Source organism: Chenopodium album, chromosome 10, assembly GCF_948465745.1.
Source record: "Chenopodium album chromosome 10, dcCheAlbu1.1, whole genome shotgun sequence".
NCBI lineage: Eukaryota > Viridiplantae > Streptophyta > Magnoliopsida > Caryophyllales > Amaranthaceae > Chenopodium > Chenopodium album.
The window spans coordinates 42937970-42960178 of record NC_137843.1 but is presented as its reverse complement, the minus strand read 5'-3'; positions in this window follow the sequence as shown (position 1 = coordinate 42960178).

Here is a 22209-nt window from a genome sequence, read left to right as displayed (position 1 = left end):
GCGGGGCTAAATGCGGCATAAGCCTCTCCCCATAAGATCACCCCGGATGGCTAAAGCTCCGCCAATCTGCACCGATCATCGACGAATCCATGTGAGATCGGATACGCGCTTGGTCCATTATATGTGCAGGAGGACGAGATGGTACGACGAAGACCTCTAAGGAATGCTGAACCATGACACTCTCGCCTAGGTACACCCAGCATCGTAGGTCCCCAAGAAGTAATGCCTCTGGGCGGTGTACTGGTAAGCTAGTGCAGAATCTTCTAATTCTATCCATGGACGGTAAAAGACATCAGGACCCTGCAAAGAGGACATCTATAAGTCAAAATCTTACAAAGGGGTCAAAAGAAATAATGAATTTAAAAGAGATGATCCTAACCGCAAGAAGCGCCTCTCGCACGTGAGCAGTGGCCACTACACCAGGAAAGTGGCCTCCCCAACTGGTGACAATGGGGAGCAACCTAGGCAGAGATCGTGTCGGTGCCGAAGACGGGTGGTACTCATAGAACCAGACCTGTGATGACAGAAAAGCTTAAGGATCAGCAAAAGCCGACGCGCAAGACATCTAATCTCTTTTAGTAAGAATAGAGTATACCTCTACAATCTTCCAAAAACTAGAAAGAGTCACCTCCTCTTTAATGTTCCGGTGACGGCAGGCGAGTCACAGCCCGAGTAGGAAGTCGGCATAGGCCAAGATGGCCCAATCAAAAGTCCCGACCAATGAAAGGTCGCAGAGAGCCGGAAGGTAGTAGAGTAGCGCTCGACTACCCTTGTCAGGAGATTAGATCCTTGACAGAAGAATCAAAAAAAAGTTGCGCACTCGCTATTCCGGGGTGGTCGCGTCGTCTCAAAAGGCCTCCACTAGCAAAGACCGGCGGATAGACCGATGGCTGGTCCTTACTGATCCGGTCTCATCAAGCGCTCGGACGACAATAGGACCCAGCAGCTCGTAAACCTCCAGCTAGGTAAGGGTAAGATTCTTGGCGAGTAGAACTGCAGTAGACCAGAACTCGAGTCCGGTAATAGTGGAAAAGTCGAGAGGGGTGACCGTCATATCACTCCAAGGAAAGTGGAAAGTGTTGGTGGTGTCCTAGAAGAACTCAACCAACACTCGAACAAAGTAACGGCTTGACTGCAAAGGCTGAAGCGCCAATGCAGCCTAGAATAAGAGAGTCAAACCGCATAACTCCCAAAGCGCAGACAACTCAGGTTATCCCGGAGGTAAAGCTCGTATAGTCGCCTAATGTCAGGGTTGCCCGAGCCATGGCAACGAACCCGGTTGTCAGCAACGCCGCGTCGTACGTGCTCTGAGATGTGATAGATAGGTGAGAAGTACAGAGTGTATTGTGTCCGTCCCACTCAGGAAATTCCCCCAGGCTGGTGGAAGTACCTTCACCCGTGTCAACGGGCTCGTCCTCTCAGTGAGCCCCACGAGAGCGTGAGCCAGAACCTCGACGTCGAGCCATATTAATTATGTTGAACACATAAGAACAATAAACTAAAGGTTCGATAATATCTAAAGTTCGCCTAGCCGCATGATACTATGTTTGTAAAAAAAATTGAGTACGTAGCACTACAACAGAGCATGATTTTTGATTCGAGCAATAACAAGAACTTTGAGCAACCAAACAATTTCTTGCAATACTATGACAAATATCGTGACAAATTAAGCACAAAAATCAAGAAAAAACATGTAGAACGAGTCACATTATGCTCACGAACTCAAGGTGTTCAATAATGGAAAATCGGTCATTTCTTCACCAAATCAAGCCAAACAAGTCTCAAAACACTCACAAAGAAATATACAAGCATAAATAAGTAATTTCATGGCAAGAAATTCCACAAACAAATCAAAATAAGCAATTTTATTTTCGGATTTTCCTGAAATTTGCAAAGAACATGCACAAAATTCTTTTAAACTAGGAGGAGTTGGAGCAAAACTTACATAGATCGGCAAACTAGATATGAAGAGCGTAAAAGATTGAGTGAATTTCGTTGAGAAACGAAGGAGAACGAGCAAAACAAAAATTTGAGCGAAAACAAAATTATCGTACAAAACAAAATGAACAACATGGCAAAATGAAGAAGAAGGGGTTAAATCCGGAATACGCGACTCTATCGCAACGCAATAAAATTATCGCGTCGCGATAGCGCTGTCACGACGCGATACGCCTGACGCGTCGCGATGGCACGTAGCGGCACGCGTTGGAATTTCTTTTCTTCTGTGATGAAATTCCTAGGCCCCACCAATGGCTTATGTGGACTTGGTTCAGCATTTTGGGATCCTTGGTACGCCATTTAGCCCCTTAAAAACAATTGATATGATTAGTAGTCAGCTCTGTTACAATCACGATTAGTGATCGGCTTGACGACGATCATCTCATTGACACAAGCACCGAGGTATTGGTTCACAAGCAAGCACAAGCGCCAAGTTACCGGCTCATTACATCCAAAATGCACCGAGGTACTGGCAGAGCAAACTACAACAAAGTATTAGGAGATCCTACAAAGCATCAGCAAACTGAGGATCGCAAGGTATCGAGATTTATGATAGTTTTCACTAGGGTGTAAAGATTGTCAATCAAAATGATTGAGTCAAAGTAAAGACAAGATTTTCGACGATGTCCCGAGGTACAGAAGAGATTGTCTATAGCGGCGAGGTACTACTGTGGCGAGGTAATGCCACAAGAACTGAAGATGGCGAGGTACATTCACCTTCGACGGTGTTCCCGAGGTTATGTGGAAGATTGTCACAACAAATGAAGAAAGCGAGGCACTGTTACCTTTGGATGGCATTTACGAGGCACTGTGGAGGTTGTTACAACAAAAATGCAGCAAAAATCGGTTAATCCAGAGAGTGCGCTCGACGATGCAAGATACGTGTTTCTAACTGTCATATCTGTTTAACTAACGCTAGTTTGAAGGTATCAGCGTTACAAGAATGATGTAGGATCGCAGAACGTTCTGAATCATTCTCCGTCCCTATCGACTAATTCGACTTTTGTTTTCGAAACTTATGTTTCTCCAAACTCATTTAAAGTGGGGGCTTCTGTAGACACCTATTGTGTCTCCCCAAAAACCAAACCCAGTGATGAGTATCTTTCACGTCATTGAATATCAAACAAGGTGACATATTGAAGAATCTCGTTAGTTCTTCTGTTTTCTAAAATGTTTTCTAATAAAAATAATTCATTTTTGTTTTCGAAAATCGTTCATTTCATATCCTATTTATGAAAAATGTATAATCTATTTTGTTTTTGTCAATGATATGGGTTCAATAATTGTGTATTTGGATGGGGCTTGAAAAGAGCTTTCCACCAATATATTATAAGCTCAATTCTGAGTTATAACGAGGATGTTATGGCCAAAATACTAAACTGGGTCCTAAATGAGTTTTATGGGCGACTCGATGATCATGTGGAGGGTCCATTAATTTTAATTGTATTCCTAAAGTCATTAGGATTTATCCTAGTCTTCTAGAATCTTCTCAAAGCTTATTTTAAGTTCTAATGGGATTAGGATTATAAATTATAATTATATTTGATTTTGAAAACATGAAGAAACTATTTGGAATAAAACAAGTGTTTTAAAAAAATCAAATCCGGTTTGATTAAAGATAAGTACGGATTCTAAATAAACTAATTTGATTAGGTGAAGGACTCCGTACGGAAACTTTATCGTACATCAACCATCGCGCCGCGATAGGTTCATTTCCATGCGATCGAACTATCGCGTCACGATATCCCTGTCGCGTCGCGATGGAGCTAGTTTTACTCCGAGTTTGATTTTGACTATTTTGTATCGTTTACAGCCGATTTTTCTCTATAAATAGGGTATTTTTCCTCTGTTTTCAGATAATCAACAATCATTTATTCTCTCATTCTCTCTTTAAGCTAAAGAATTTTCTTCTTCTCTCTCTTGATTTCAAAGCCTAGCCTTTTCAAAATACACCATACGTCCCTCACGAGTCTCGAATACACTAGCTGTAGGGAATATTTCAAGCATCCCACACTTAAGCCCCACTGTGATCATACACTTAAGCATGGTGGCATCCAAAGGGAAGGAAGCTAGAGCAAAAGAGTCGCCAACAAGTTTTGGGAACTTGTAAACCGTTCATAGGGTGAAGGTTACACCCCTTCACGATCCATGAGATCGCTAACTCCATAGTGGTCCTGAACCATGACTGGATATTCGGGGATGAAGGTACAAATCCAACCTAAAAGAGATTGAACATGCCCTAAATATAGGCCTCTACTTTATTCTTCTCATATTCATGTGCGCATTTTGACTAACATACAATCATTAGGTTAATCCTAAAACCTATTTAATCTATGTTGGTTGATTATTAATGCAGAAACAAATCTATTATTGGCGATCACTTGAATTAAAATCACATTAGCCTAAACAAAATTATTAATTATCTTATTAAGCGTTATTTCAAGTACAAATTCCCTTTAAACCTGCATGAGAGGGCGTGATCAAGCGATAACAATAATATCAAGCAACATATAATATTGAAAACAACAAATCGTCATCATAATAATCAATATCCAATCTCAAAGCATAATGACATTAGCAAGATCCTAGGCATGATACTAACAAGATTAATAACAAATCCTAGCATGTCACTAGACATTAAAGATCAAAACTTTAGCCCTAACATGATACTAACATGATAGAAGAAATAAGAAGTCACCTAAATATGATACTAGAAAGCAGTAAAGACATCCTAACATGACACTAGGAATTAAAATAATCTAAGCATGCTTTCTATAGAAATAAAGCAATAAAACAACTTACTTTGTTGCCTCGTACCTCTTTCTATTAAAACAATACACACGTTAGTAACTTCAATAAAAATATTAAATCAAACAATTAATTTAAATAATTAAAATAGGGATTTGGGACTAAACCCTCAAAAATTGAACCTTTCACGTCTAGGACGAAGACAACTTCGAGCTTGGCTAGGTGTGTCTAAAACTCGTTAATGCGGTATTGTGTTTTGAAAAGGCTAGGCTAGAAAGAGGGAGAAAGAACAAGCTATTGCTTAAGAGAGAGAAGAGAATATAATAGATTGTTGATGATTGAAAACACGGAATAAAGACCCTATTTATAGAGAAAAAAGTCCTGAAACGATCAGAAAAAGATCGAATTCGATTCGGAGTAAAACTGCTTCCATCGCGGCGTGACAGTGTCCATCGCGGCGCGATGGTTCCATCGCGGCGTGATGGAGATGTCGTTTGGTGATGGTGAACGCGTTAAATTAAAACCGTACGGAGTCCTTAATCTAATTAAATTAGGCTTCGTAATTATCCTTTAAAATCAGATTCAATCTTTCAAAACACTTGTTTTTATTCCAAATAAAACTCTTTATTTTCTAAAAGATATAATTATTAATCCTAATTCCACTAGAATTTAAAAGAACCTTCTAGATTATTCTAGAATATTAAAATCAATCCTAATGACTTTAGGAACAATAATTAATGGGCCCTCCACTTGATCATTGGGTCGTATATAAAACTCATTTCAGCCCAATTTAGTATTTTGGCCATAACTTCCTCATTATTCATCGGAATTGGGCTTATAATATATCGTTGGAAAGCTCTTTTCGAGACCAATCTAACTACACTATTATTGGACCCTTATCACGGACTTAAATAAACTGGACTGGACATTTCATAAATTGAGTAAGAAAAGAAATGTTTTTGAAAACAGAAAAAATTATTTTTATTAAAAAGACCGCACCACAAGACTTTTCACACTTCACCTTGTTCGATAATCAAATGACGTAAAAGGTATTCATCACTGTGTTTGGTTTTTGGGGAACCACAATAAGGTGTCTACAGAAGCCCCCACTTTGACTGAGTTTGGAGAAACATAAGTTTCGAAAACAAAAGTCAATGTAGCGATAGGGACTGAGAATAATTCAGAACATTCTGTGATCCTAAATCATTTTTGTAACGCCGATACCTATAAACTAGCGTTATTTAAACAGGTAAAAGAGTTTAGAGACGCGTATCTTGCACCGTCGAGTACACGTCTCTTGAGTAATTGAATTTTGTTGTTGTTTGCTGGTGACAACCTCCATAGTGTCTCGTGAATGCCATCTGAAGGTAACAGTGTCTCGCTATCTTCATTTGTTTGTGAAAATCCTCCACAGTGCGTTGGGAACATCGTCGAAGGTGACTGTGCCTCGTCATCTCCAGTGTTGTGGCAATACCTCGCCACGGCAATACCTCGCCGCTATAGACAATCTCCTCTCTACTTTGGGACATCGTCGAAGACTGCTGACAGGCTAAATTCGTAATCACCTAATAAAAAATAATACCTAAATCCATTAACTATGTAGATAGGGAAGAAGGGTCGAATCCACAGGGAAACGAGTCTTTCTATTCCTAATTAATTATTAAAATCTAAATTATCAAGTAACCAATTTGTTATTATAAACGGGAACTAAACTACTAAGAGTGAAAGTGGGAAGGAATAAAAGTAGGAGGAAATCAAATAATAAAAGACCTAGGGCATAGGTTCACCAATAAATAATATTCTAGGGTAAAACATAATAATCAATCACCAATGCATCAATTAATCAGATCATAAAGGGCTTTTGCTACGTATTACAATCACAGAATTAATCTATCGGTATTAAATCTCATCTCTCGAATCTCGACTTAACCATTTATAAATTAACCTGCCTATTGAAACTAGAACTAAACATCAATTCTCATCTCTCGAATCTCGAATGAATATTGTCAAAATCATGCATAAAAGATCAGGCCTAATCTAGTCACAGAGCATTAAATCAATCAATAGGAAATTAATCAAGCTTTGACAATCAACAACAATAAATTACCCCTTCATATTATTTATGGATCCCCATAAACCCTAGAAAGAAAACTACTCAAACATAATCGAACATAAACTAAACAAAGCAATTAAACAAGTCATGATGGAAGAAATAAAATAAATAGCTGAGATTAAAGGAGAAGAAATCGTTACCAAAGTTGAAGGAAACAAGAGATGGAATTAAACAAAGAGTTGCAGAGAGAGAAAATAATACTAGAGTTTAAGAGGAGAGAGAGAGATAAAAGTTAGAGAGAGAAAGAGAAAGATTAAGGGAAGGGAGAAAAAGAATACTAAACTCGCTTAACAAAAGCGTATATAAACTAAGCTTGAAAATCCTAAGTTAAAACAACTTAAACGACGATTAAACTTCTCCTCAGAAACACGCGCCCGATCGAGCGAGGCACCGCCTGATCGGGCCCGCCTTTTTACTCCCAATGAATGTTTCTCTTCTCGCGCCCGATCGGGCGCGGCACCGCCCGATCGGGCGCGCCATCGGGCGGAGACCCTTCGGGCTACTTGGACTCCTTGTTTAGGCTTGTACCTCGGCCCAAACCAAATATCCTCCTTGGGACTTTAATTATTCGGTCCAATGCCTCATATTCTCATAAGTCGAGCCCTTAATCACCGGTTCGATGAATCTAACCGATCTTGGGCTACGAAAGATCGTCGTGCTCCTCCAATGCTCGTAGTCGCTCCATAAAATCCCGGGAAAATGCTCCAAGAGTGCAATTCCCTATAAAACTCAACCAAAACTACAAAAACACTAGAAAACACATAGTAGTAATAAAAGTGGCTCTAAAGAGCCAAAAACACTACCAATTATGACCAAGGGACGGGGGTAAAATACTATATAATTGGGACACATCAAATTCCCCCAAGCCAAACCTTTGCTTGTCCCTAAGCAAAGATCTCATCAATGAACATATAAAACATGCCTCATCCCAATAAACAAAATCAAGCACAAACGATTCAAGATAAATCTAATGAACATGCTTCAATGTCAATCAATCTCATACATCTAATTATCATTCATCCCCAACAATTGTCAAGTAAAGCAAACCACATGAGCATATAGAATTCAAGACTAGTGCTCACGCACTCAACTCTCATTTATGTGGCGAGTAAAAGATGTACTCGATCGCTCTCCAACCAACCAATTTATTTGTGAACAATGCCCACCCATCTCACACTCTCGTGTGTTTAAAACAATGAACGCTCAACTTACTAGTCGACTCGAAATATGTCAAATCATAACTTGCATTGATAAACAACACTTTCACATTAACACAACTCTATGCACAAAGGTCGGAAGGTCTTTAAAGCTTGCAATGTAAGGCTAGGGTAAAGGGTAGGATAAATTTGGGAATATGTGAGAGAAAAGCTATGCATTAAGGGAGCCAAAATCCTAATAAACCCATGATCAAAATAAATGATGATCATACATCTCCAACAACATAACTAACTCCAACAAGAATCCACCAAATACAACTCCAAACAATATAAACAATCCCAACACTTACAATTTCACTCATAAAAATATGATAATGTAGAACTTAAGTGAAATACAAACTTTGGACTCATTCTTTTTTTTTCTTTCTTTTCAAACTTGAATTTTTTTTTTCCTTTTTTTTTCTTCTTGAACAACCTTCAAATAGAACATTTGAACATTAAATTTTTTTCCTTTTGCTCTTTTTTTTTCTTTTTAACTCATATTGGAAATTTCAACTTTGTAACACAACATATCAATATTTTCCAATCATAAAATCAAAGAACAATCACTCTTCTTTTATTCCCACATTGTGCAAATAATGTGCACACCACAACTCCCTCACCTCTCCAACTAATAGCTCCCCGAGGACTAGTAACCAATGGGGCTCATATAGGCTTGTAATGTGGCTAAATAAACAATAAAAGGGCACAAGCAACAACATGGGTAACAAGAAGGGAACAAATGTATCTAATATCGTCTGAAGGCTTCCTAAGAGAACAAATGCCTTCGTCTTCCTCAATGTGCATAATATTGAGCTATATAGACATTACTAATAGTTGCAAACCAATACTCAAGTTCATTGACATACCAGGAACTATGGAACTATCACACATTCCTAACCAAATCAACTAGTCAAGCACTATATTCACAAATAGTTGGCAAAATTGACGCATGTTTAGGAATCCAAACAATTAAACTTCAAATCATGATCAACGAATTCATAAAGCTCATTATCATATACTAAGAATCAAAACAATATTTTCCAAATATGGGACACAGGGAAGCATGATTTACAATTCATTGGAACGTAATTTTGGATTTTTTGATTTTTTTCAATTTTTTGAAAGGAATAAATCTGACCTAAGAAAGAAAGAAATAAAAACTATACTAAGCACACCAAAAGGAAATAAATAAATAAATAAAATAAAAGAGAGTGAAAGATATACCATACGAACACGAGAACCTCCCCCCAAGCTAAATCAGACAATGTCCTCATTGTCTTAGAGGGAAGCTAGTAGTCAAGGTGACTGCTCCTCAACATCACCACAATAATTTCACCAAAGCCTCGAGGGTTGCAATGCATCTCTTGGAACAAATTTGGGCAAGAAAGAAACAAAGTGTTGGTGGGAAAAAGTCCAAATTTGAGTCAGGTGTACTCTTTCGATCATAACTATTGATATATAAGTGATAATGCAGTGATTCAAATTGCATTGGAAAGTAGACTTGAAGATCTTTCCAATGATAGGTCACACGCCAAAATCCAATAAGAAACGTAAAAGTTATGGCCTATCAAAGTTGACGAATTCTGCTGCCGCGTACCCGCGCCCGATCGGGCGAGCTCTCCCCGATCGAATACGAGTGCAGTTCCAGCGTGAATGAAGCCTTCTCTAGCTCAAAATCTGCACAAAAATAAACTCCCACAAGCATAAGTTACACTCTCCTTACCTCTCTAAAAGAAAATAAATAAATAAATAAATAAAAATATAAATAAAATATATAAAACACACACACACACACAAAAAAAAAAAAAAAAACTAAACTAAAAAGCAAAATAAAGTACGGGTTGCCTCCCGCAAAGCGCTAGTTTATCAAGGTCCCGCTCGACCATACTCCTTCTCTCAATCGGAAGAATTCAACGCTTTGAGTAACTTATCAAACGCTCATGCAAACATTTCATTAAGCACTATATAGGGCTTAATTGCAAGCACATTAATCCCTACAAAGAAAAGGTTAGGAGCATATAAAGAAAACTCAAGGTAGAAGGAAAAATCAAAAGAGAGAGATGAAAATACACCACAACCTTCTACTTCTTCCGTTAAAAATTTAGAATTAATAAAATGAACATGGAGGTAGTCATTGTCTTTATCATCCAACAATGACTTGAAAACTTTACCCTCACGACTAACCTCATCATCAACAAAGGAATTTTCAACCACCGTTTCTACAACTAATAATTTTTCAATCACCGATTCATCGACCAATGATTTTTCAACCACAAATTCTATAACCGATGGTTCTTCATCCTCAATAACATTCGTATTATTATAGTGTCCATAGACTTTTTAATCAAGAGCCTTCCAATAACTTTCATTAGCAACTAATCGTTTCCGAATATGATCATATGTATATGAAAAGACTCTAAAATCATCCGGAGCACGCACAAAAAACTCACTATAAGGGCATTCAGGATTTTCATGACAAAGACGTTGACAACTACAGTAGTTAGGTGCTGCATAAAAATCATATAATTTTTGTAGTGGTGTAAGCATGGATATTTTCAACTCATAAAAAAAATTAAAAAAAATAAAACAAAATAATCTAGACTCTAATAATAATTAGAAATAAAAATAAAATCGTCTCCCCGGCAACGGCGCCAAAATTTGACAGGCTAAAGTCGTAATCACCTAATAAAAAATAATACCTAAATCCACTAACTATGTAGATAGGGAAGAAGGGTTGAATCCACAGGAAAACGAGCCTTTCTATTCCTAATTAATTATTAAAATCTCAATTATCAAGTAACCAATTTGTTATTATAAAAGGGAACTAAACTACTAAGAGTGAAAGTTGGAAGGAATAAAAGTAGGAGGAAATCAAATAATAAAAGACCTAGGGCATAGGTTCACCAATAAATAATATTCCAGGGTAAAACATAATAATCAATCACCAATGCATCAATTAATCAGATCATAAAGGGCTTTCGCTACGTATTACAATCACATAATTAATCTACCGGTATTAAATCTCATCTCTCGAATCTCGACTTAACCATTTATAAATTAACCTGCCTATTGAAACTAGAACTAAACATCAATTCTCATCTCGAATCAATATTGTCAAACTCATGCATAAAAGATCAGGCCTAATCTAGTCACACAGCATTAAATCAATCAATAGGAAATTAATCAAGTTTTGACAATAAACAACAATAAATTACCCCTTCATATTATTTATGGATCCCAATAAACCCTAGAAAGAAAACTACTCAAACATAATCGAACATAAACTAAACAAAGCAATTAAACAAGTCATGATGGAAGAAATAAAATAAATAGCTGAGATTAAAGGAGAAGAAATCCTTACCAAAGTTGAAGGAAACAAGAGATGGAAATAAACAAAGAGTTGCAGAGAGAGAAAATAATACTAGAGTTTAAGAGGAGAGAGAGAGAAAAGTTAGAGAGAGAAAGAGAGAGATTAAGGGAAGGGAGAAAAATAATACTAAACTCGCTTAACAAAAGCGTATATAAACTAAGCTCGATAATCCTAAGTTAACACAACTTAAACGGCGATTAAACTTCTCCTCAGAAACACGCGCCCGATCGAGCGAGGCACCGCCCGATCGGGCCCGCCTTTTTACTCCCAATGAATGTTTCTCTTCTCGCGCCCGATCGGGCGCGACACCGCCCGATCGGGCGCGCCATCGGGCGGAGACCCTTCGGGCTACTTGGACTCCTTGTTTAGGCTTGTACCTCGGCCCAAACCAAATATCCTCCTTGGGGCTTTAATCATTTGGTCCAATGCCTGATCTTCTCATAAGTCGAGCCCTTAATCACCGGTTCGATGACTCTAACCGATCTTGGGCTACGAAAGATGGTCGTGCTCATCCAATGCTCGTAGTCGCTCCATAAAATCCCGGGAAAATGCTCCAAGAGTGCAATTATATTCCCTATAAAACTCAACCAAAACTACAAAAACACTAGAAAACACATATTAGTAATAAAAGTGGCTCTAAAGAGCCAAAAACACTACCAATTATGACCAAGGAACGGGGGTAAAATACTATATAAATTGGACACATCAACTGCTGCTTGTAGCTATCTCATTTTTACTGTGACAATCTTCTTATGGAAGATTATCGAAGACCATCGCTTGTTGATCCTCAGTTTGCTAGTGCTTCGCTTGAATACTTGCTGATATTTTGCTATGATTGCTTGCCGTGCCAGTACCTCGGTGCATTTGTGATAAGCCGGTACTTTGGTGCTTGTGCTTGCTTGTGAACCATTACCTCGTTGCTTGTGATGAGCCAGTACTTAGGCTCTTAAGTAAAGTGAGATGATCGTCGTTAGGCCTATCACTTACTGCAATTGTAATCGAGCCGACTACTAATCATGCTAATTTGCTTATAGGGGCTAACTGGCGTACCAAGGAACCCAATCTATTGATTAAGGTCCACATAACCATTTATGGGGCCTAAGGATTGCATTGTTGAAGAAAGGAGAGTCAGCGCACGCTGCCACGTATCATCGCGGCGCGCCAGGCTTGTCACGGCGCGGTGGTTCCATTGCGACGCGATGGAGTTCGATTTTCTGGAATAAAACCCCTTCTTCTTCCTCATTTCGGCTGCTGCTCATTTTTGAACAAAAATCGTTTGAAACTTCGCCTTGGTCGTTCTTGCTCGTTTCTCAACCAAATTTGCTCAAATTTCTTGCAAATCAAAGCTCTCGATCTCTAGTTTGCCGATCTATGTAAGTTTTTCTCAAACTTCTCCTAGTTTGGAAGAATTTTGTGCGTTTTTTTTGCGGATTTTCGATAAAACCGAAAATGTTCTTGCTTGTTTTGCTTGTTTATCTAATTTCTTGCCATGAAATTGCTTGTTTATGCTTGTGTATCTCGTTAGGAGTGTTTGAGACTTGTTTGACTCAATTTGGTGAAGAAACGAATGATTTGCCATTGTTAGGCACCTTGAGTTCGTGAGAACAATGTGACTTGTTCTTCATGTTTTCACTAGCTATTCATGCTTAATTTGCCACAATATTTGTCATATTATTGTAAGAAATTGTTTGATTGCTTGAGAATGCTATTTTTGCTTGAATAAAAAGCATGCTCTGTTTTAGTACTACGTACTCTTGTTTGACAAACATAGTATCATGCGGCAAGGAAAACCTTAGATAATATAGAACCTTCCTTTTTTTAACTGTTTTCTTGCATAATTATCATGTCTCGATGACGCGGTTCTAGCTCACGCTCTGTGGGGCTCACCGAGAGGATGAGCCCGTCGACGCCGGCGAGGGGACTTCCTCTAACCTTGGGGAGTTCCCTGAGTAGGACGGGCGTACCTTGTACTTCGTGCCTCGGTTTCATATCTCATAGCGTTTTCAGCTCAGGATGACTAAAGAGCGAGTTCCTTGCCACGGTTCGGGCAACGATACTATTGGGCAGCTATACGATTCTTACTTCCGCAACAACAAGGGATTGCTTGCGCTGTGGGAGTCTTGTGGTTTGACTTCTTTGCTGCAGACTACTTGGGCTCTCTATTCTTTGAAGTCGAGTCGTTTCTTAGTTCGTGCTTTGGTGAAGTTCTTTTGGGATACTACCAACACGTTCCATTTTCCTTGGGGTGAGATGACTGTCACTTCCCTCGATTTCTCTATCATTACCGGATTGGAGTTCCGGTCAGCTGCAGTTCCTTTTGGTAGCGATACTACCCTTTTCTCTCTTGAGGTAGAGGAGCTACTGGGTTCCATCATTATTTGGGCCCGCGGCGAGTCTCGGCCATTCATCGGACTTTGCTAGTAGAGGCTTTTCAAGATGATGCGACCACCTTGGAACAGCGAGTGTGCATCTTTGTTTTGATTCTTCTGTCAGGGTCCTTCTCTCCTAACAAGGGCAACCGAGTGCTGCTCTACTATTTTCCTGCTCTTTGCGACCTTTGAGCGGTCAGGACTTTTTATTGGGCCAGCTTGGCCTATGATGACTTCCTGCTGGGATTGCGACTCGCTTGTCTTCATCGCACCTTTGACAAGGAGGTCACACTTTCGAGCTTTTGGAGGATCGTAAAGGTATATTATATTCCCCTCGAAAAAGTTTTCTTTTGACGTTTAGCTTTTGCCAAAGTTTCTGTGTTGTTACAGGTGTGGTTTTATGAGTATGCCATCTTTAGTGCCAGCCAAGCCTTCACCTCGAGGGCTCCCTGTTGCTGCTAGTTAGGGTGGCTGTTATACCGACCACACTGCTACTGCCCTTATTCGAGAGCTGCTTCTCTCGGTATGCATTGCTCGTTATTTTTATTCATTCTTCTGAGTAGAGATTCCAACTCGCGAGTGTTCTTTTTGCATGGACCTGAGGTCCACTTCCGTCCACTTCTGTCCATGGGCTGATCTTGACGTGCTTGCACGGGCTGTCTAGTACACAGCTTAGCGATGCTACTTCAAGGGGACGTATGATCATGTGGTACATCTGGGTGAGAGAATTGCGATTCAGTACTCTTCAGAGTCTTTTGTTGTTCCTACCCATCCTCCGCGGCATATGATGGACCAGGCAGACCTAAGAGTTTATATGAGCAGGTCGCCAGCTGGTACGGAGTGGCAGCATCATAGCCATCCGAGCCGGCGTTATGGTGAGAGGCTTTTGCCACGGTTGGCTCCACCACCCTGCCCGTTAGAGGAGACGGAGGTATATTTTGCTTTATTTGATTTATTGTTTTGATAACCCCCAGCAAACTCTATTCACTTAGATTTTATTCTTGTAGGCTGCGGCGACGGCTGCGGAGTTTGTACCTCCACCAGTGTCCATTACCTATCAGGGGTCTTTTGGCCCGATTGAGGAGATGATTCTTCTGGCCCCTGAGGAGTGGAGCCTTGTTGAGAGGTCAATACCTCGCCACCAGACCTAGGTGAGTCATCAATCATTATTTTGTTTGCATGCATGTTCCTTGACTATTTCTGACTTTATTATTTGGCAGTTTTCCCGCGAGGTGATGACGAGGATGGCGAGAGGTATGGACGCCTTTTGTTATCAGCTCGTGAGGTTGAGTCACCGAGCTACCTGTCGTCGTGGGAGTGATGGCATAGAGGTATTCTCTTTGACTTTTACTTTGTTTTTACTTTACTTATTTTCCTTGTATTTGACTCGGTCTTATTTTTCTATTTCAGCCCGTTCCTCCGTCACGTACTCGTACGAGACCCGAGGGTAGGAGGGAGCGATCCGGATTTGGCTCGAGGCGTTGTCGTACTTCGACCGAGAACCAGGGTGGTCGAGCATAGTCGGATCAGACTGTGGTAGTGGAGGGTTCTGGTTCTTCTTCCGAGGCTGCATCGAGGAGGCCGACTGGCTAGGGAGGCGTTACATCGGCTCCTTTCGCAGGTGGTGGGACGTACGAGGTTGGCTCATCATCGTAGCAATCGCAGTAGTCCCAGCAGCCGGGACCTCAGCAGGGTGAGCCAAGATGGGCTGGCCTTACTCTTTTGCTCTCGACCACTAGTGATCCTGAGGCTGATGAGGGATTAACTCCGCGGACTGTGCAGTTCTTGGATACATTTAGGTTCCTCCGTATTTGCGTCCTCCGGCGCCATAGTTGTACTTGTGCTTTTTTATTTGACTTTGTAGGACTTTGCTTTATATTATTTAACACTTTAGACATGTTGTATATACATCCTATGATTACTATATCTGCATTTATCTTTTTACATTTTTATTTTTCATTTTATGTGCATGTAAGTGTGTGCAGAATTGTGATTAATTTGTGCGCAAAAAATCTCGTCATTTTTATTACTAATGGAGGGTATTCGACTTCCTCCCCCAAAAAGAAAAAATGAAAAATAAAATTGAGGTTGACTAAAAATAAGATTAAAATTAATTAAACATAAAATTATCAATAGGGGTTAAGTGTTTGAAAGCAAATTTGCCAAAAATATGATTAAAATTAATTAAACATATAAGGTTTGGAAATCGTAAAGTCAAAGTACAAATCCGAGTCGAAGTTGGATAAAACACGGTTAGCTTAGCGCGTTATTCTGACGCGGTAAAAAACTAAGCCATCGCGGCACGACGTTTCTGTCACGGCGCGACAATTCTGTCGCGGTGCGATGGTCTTATTTCTCCGAATTCTTTTAGGATTCGGTTTGCATCAGTTTCTGTTTATAAAAAGCCCCCAAATCCGTCGATTACAACATAATTCGAGCAGATTAAAAATATTTAACTTATTAATTTTCACTCAAATAGCCATGTCTAAGACTTTTAGCGATTTTACTCGTGAGTGGTGCCGATCTTTGACTGCCAAAGAGAGGAAAGAGCTTGAATTTTTCCACATGAGGGGTTTGTTTGGCATAAAAGGGGTAGATCTTGATGTTGATTTTATTCACACTGCTATAGTACATTGGGATTCCAATACCCATTCCTTTAGACTTGTCGATGACGAGATTAGCCTTTTGCCGAGGAATTTGGTGCGATTCTTGGTTTTCCTTCTTTAGATCTAGTAGTAATTCCCACAATATGGCCTCTTGTTCTAGGAGGAGTGATTTTTCCAATAATGTATATTCCCCATGTTGAGAATGACCATAGTGATGTATAGGTGTAAAGAAGTGATGGAGGAACATGTTGCAAGTTAGCGTATATTTGGCATTTAGGGCATCATTTTACGTATTGATGGTATTCCCTATTCATAGTAGACCAATAGTATCCTTGGCGCATTAATTTTTAGGCTAACATTTGGCCATTCATGTGAGTTACACATACTCCTTCATGGATTATTCTCATTGATCTTTGAGCTTCATTTTTGCCTACACATAGGAGAGCTCTACCTTTAGGTACCCTTTTATGTAGCTTGTCATTTATGAGTACATATTGGGAAGCTAAAAGTCTTAGTGCTCGTTTCGCTCTTTTGTCGGCGTGAAAGGGGTATTCTTTGGTAACATAGTTGAGGATGTCAGTGTACCAAGGCTCTTCCTCTTCTTCTTCTTCATGAACCGTTTCATCATCTTCTATAGCTTGGATATAAGCTGGTTTATGCCTTTTCTCTATTGTTAGAGGCATTTGCTCAATTTCCTTAGGAATTCTGACCATTGAGGCTAGTCTTGCCAAGGCATCGGCAAATTGATTTTTTCCCTAGGTAGATATGTGTATTCTACCTTTTCGAGTTGATTTGTAAGAGTTTCCAGGTATGTTTGATAAGGAGCTAAGCTTTCACTCCTTATTTTCCATCTTTTGGAAATCTGATTGATGATTAAGGAAGAATCTCCGAATATTCGAGGCATACCACACATGCTTCATATTCCGCAGCATTATTGGTAACGTCGAAATCTAACTTTATGGATATTGGGACATGTTCTTCTTTAGGTGATACTAATAATACTCCCATGCCACATCCTTTTTGGTTTGAGGCTCCGTCGAAGTATAATGTCCAAGTATCATCTTCCGTAACCATCAAGTCTTCGTCTGGAAAATCATTCTCATGTATCAGTGTTGAATCTTCTATTGGGAAATCTGCTAAGAAGTCCGAGAGCACTAATCCTTTAATAGCTTTTTGAGGCAGGAACCTTACATCAAATTGAGCTAGGTTGACTATCCATCTTGATATTCGCCCGTTAAGTGTAGATTTCTCGAAAAGATACTTAAGTGGATCCATTCGAGATACTACATAGACTGTATGAACGAGCATGTAATGTCTTAGTTTGGTTGTGGCCCACACTAGTGCGAGGCACAATTTCTCAAGTGGTGTGTAGCGTACTTCATACTCGAGCATCTTCTTACTTAAGTAGTAGATGGCGTTCTCTTTACCGTCTACTTCTTGTGCAAGCATAGCTCCCATTGTCTCTTTAGTGATTGTTAGGTACAATCAAAGAGGGATTCTTGGAAGTGTGGTGCTAATACAGGAGGATTAGCAAGATAGGCTTTGATATTTTCAAAGGCTTTTTGACACTCTCCGTCCTATATACTAGCACATTCTGTTTAAGCTTTTTGAATATTGGTTCACATATTGTGGTTAGCTTGGATATGAACCTACTTATGTATTGCAACCGGCCAGTAAATCCTCGAATCTGCTTTTCAGTCTTGGGCGACGGCATTGACATGATTGCTTTGATCTTAGTTGGGTCTATCTCTATTCCTCTAGAGCTAATGTCATAGCCTAAGAGTTTTCCTAAGGTGACTCCAAAAGCACACTTGGTTGGGTTTAGCCTCATGTTGTATTTCCTTAGCCTTTCGAAGAATTTTCTTAAGGCTACTTGGTGTCCTGGACGGTCTTTTGATTTAACAATCATATCATCCACATAGACTTCAACTTCTTTATGCATCAAATCATGGGGTAAGGCAGTCGCTGCTCTTTGGTAAGTGGCACCCGCGTTTTTCAACCTGAATGGCATTACCGTGTAATAGTAAGTGCCCCAAGGTGTTATGAATGTAGTTTTTTCTATGTCTTCTTCAGGCATGAGAATCTAGTTTACCCTGTGTACCCATCCATAAATGAAAGAAGTGCGTGATTTTCTGTGTTATCTACTAAAATGTCGATGTGTGGTAAAGGAAAGTCATCCTTTAGACTTGCCTTATTTAGATCTCTATAGTCGACACATATTCTTACGCTTCCATCTTTCTTAGGAACTGGCACCACATTTGCGACCCATTCAGGGTATTTGGATACCCTGATAAAACCTGCAGTTATTTGTTTTTGAACTTCTTCTTTTATTTTAAGAGCTACGTCGGGTTTCATTTGACGTAACTTTTGTTTTATAGGTTTCATTCCTAGAATTAGGTGTATTGTGTGTTTAGCTATTTCTCTATTTATTCCTGGCATATCTTCATATGACCAAGCAAACACATCAATAAATTCTTTTAGTAGATCAATTAGACCGGTCCTTTCTTCTTTACTAAGGGTTAGGCCAATTTTAAATTCTCTTTTATGGTTGGATCTTTTAAGATATCAACCGTTTCGGTGTCTTCAATTACTGGTGCTTTGTTTTCAAGTGTTTCCATTGCCTTAATTATTTCTTTATCACTTTCATTGTTAGTGAGGACATGTTATTGAATTCGGAAATCATTACATCAAATAAAGAGATGTTCGTTGGGACTTGACTACTAACTATCCTAGGAGTAGATTTTGAAGTAGAAGGGAGAAAAGGAGATGCTACTATAGAGGGTTTAGAGGAATCGACTATAGAAGACTTGAATCCAGACCAGACTCAGACGATTCAGACTCATCGAACATTGGTCCTTGTCCTGTTGTTTTGGAGATCTTTCTTCCACTTGGTGTAGTCACCTTCATAATCTTTCGCCATCCTCGAACTAATCCTTATGCTGGAGTAATGAACTTTGTGGGATTAAAGTCTTCGCTTTGTAAGGCCGTTTGGATAAGCGCAGAATTATCGTCGATGCGCTTAGGCTCATTTTTCTTGTAGCCAAAGAGTAATCCCATGACATTAAAGTCAAATTAAAGCATGGGGGTGCTTTCTTTTTATGAATAGGGGTTGGAATCTTGTCTAGGAAATTACAATCTAAAAAGATTTCGAATCCTGGTTGTCATAACCCATCTTTGGCAAAGGGCTCAGGAAATTCGTAACATGGATAATCCTCACCCACTTTTATGAATTGCCCATTTAGAGTGAGCGGATATTAGTCCATTGGGATTGCTTTCTTTTGGATACAAGCATTCCTTCGTGCATTAATTTTCTCCCAGGCTTGCTTATAGTCTTTCGGAGTCTATTCGAAACCAAGTCCAAAAGTATCTAATTTAGGAAGGTCAGGCGATCCCATTTGTGTTACTACTCCCTTCTTCTTTCCTAGAGTCATTCCAGAAAAGTGTCCTTGCATTTGGAGAATTCCATTGACTATCATGTTTGAATGGAGGTCGTAGTGAAGAGGGGTCTTCTCATCTTCCTCAATGAAAGAGACCTCTTCAGCATTGAAGCCCCATAAATCTTCATCATTCTCGTCATGCTCCACATTTATGAGGGGTTTGTCAATTGCCTTGATCCTCATTGGAGAAGCATCGATTGTGACGGGAATTCCTCCAACTATAGCCTTTACTTGTTGATGAAGGGACGACCTTAAGGTCATGAAGCCAAGGGCGTCCCAATAATAAGTTGAAGGAGGCTTTGATATCTACCACTTGAAAAGTAGTAGTATGCTCAATAACCCCTGTTGTAACATTCATTGTTATGGTTCCAAAAGCTTGGCGACGAGTGTTGTCATAAGCTCTTATGCCTTGCGTAGATGGAGACAAGTCTTTATCTCTTATTCCTATCATCCTCGCAGTTCGAAGTGGAAAAACATTGATCGCTGACCCATTATCTACAAGAGTCATTGGGAAATTCATTCTCTTGCAGATTACTGTGAGATTTAAGGCTTTTTTGTTCTTATCACTTTCTAGAGGTAAGTCCTTATCAGAAAAGGTGATTAGATTGATAGGGATAGGGAGATCACTCGTGAGGAAGTTAGCCAACCCCTCAAGAGTGGTTTCTGAATCAATTCCTACATTGGCCAAAGCATCCGTTACTACGACTCTATGCTCATGGGATGTGGTTAGTAGTTTCCATACGTTCATCTCGACCTTAGTCTTTTTAAGTTGTTTGACAACATCATTGTCTTCTATGATTGGTATGGGAACTTGTTGAGTCGTAGGAATGGGTTGCGTTGTGATAGGAGGTTGCATTCTCCCTGATCTTGTGAGGACATCGATAGGAGAATCCTCTTCATCCCAAATGTCATCGACCGGATAAATTGAGGAAAGTGGAGTGTTTTCTATATCTTCGAGGTAAACATCCTCATTCATCACTGTCCTACACTCCATTAACCAATTCTGAAAACACCTCTTTGTTTGGTCGAATTTGAACCAATTTCTTACTGTCAATTAATCCTTGGACTAGGTCCTTGAATTTAAAACAGTGCTCTATGGTATGTCCTCCTAATTAATGATAGGGACTATAGAATCTACCCGTCCTTTTTAGTGATTCAAATGACCTTAGCTCGAGAGGTTTGATCTTCCCATTCTCGAAGAGCATTTGAAACATATTCGCATAAGAGGTCCTAATAGGTGTATGACTTGTTACTCCTTTTGGGTGTTTCGACTACTTTGAGAGGAAAGGGTTTTCATTCAGTAGTCTTAGTGGGTGTCGTCCATGCGCCTTTTCTCCATCTCCTTTTCTTCTTGGAGGGCATAGTGAAGTTGGGTCATCGCTGCCCTCATTATGTTTATGAGCACCCATGTATCCTCTTTAGAAGCTGGTTCTTTATTTGGAGGAAAGTCACTCATGGCATCGAAGAAAATGTCCTCATCTTCTTCACTGGCATGTAATGAGGAGTGATAGGTTAGCGTGACCTTCCTCATCAGAAATTGCCAAGGAATCCGAAAATGGAGCATTATTGATTCTTGGCTTCTTGCTTGCAGGAGGCAATGGAAGTTTATTGCTATCAATTAGATCCTGAATTGCTTCCTTTAACTTCCAGCAGTTTTTAGTAGGGTGACCCCTGCCTTGATGGTATTTGCAATGTGCATTGGGATTCTGTGTCCAGCAGTTATGAGACCTTTTGGATGAAGACAATCATATGCTGTGTCATAACTCATGCCAATAGCTGTGAAGTTTCTCCTAAATGGCTTCTTTTGTCCTTGGTTGTTCATAGCCAGGACCTCATTCAGATTAAAGGTGCTAACATTATTCGAGTGGGTAGTTTTGGAAGAAGAAAGGATTGTCGTTCTTCTTTCCTTTCCAGCCATTGTTAGAAGTGTTAGCAGCTTTTTTCTTTGCAAGGTCGTCTTCAATGTTGATTCCTATGTCATAGACGGCCTTGAAAGTACTGAAATTGCTTTGGTATTTGAGATGCTTAGAGTACTTTTATTGGAGGTTCTTGATGAACATCCTTACAGATTCCTTTTCAATAGGGACCTCTACCATTTTGGCAGAAGTTTTCCTCCACTTGTTAAAGAAGGAAGTGAATCCTTCATTCTCTTTTTATTTCAACATCTCAAGCTCCCTATGGTCGGTTTCCACTTGAATGTTACATTTGTATCTATCTATGAAAGCGTTTGTTATTGAATCCCAAGAAGAGACTTTCTCTTTATCAAGAGAAAAGAACCATTATTGACAAACGATTTCTAAAGATAGTGAAAACAACGAATGGAAAGCCTTCCTATCAATCCTTTTAATATTCATTATTGTTTTAAATGC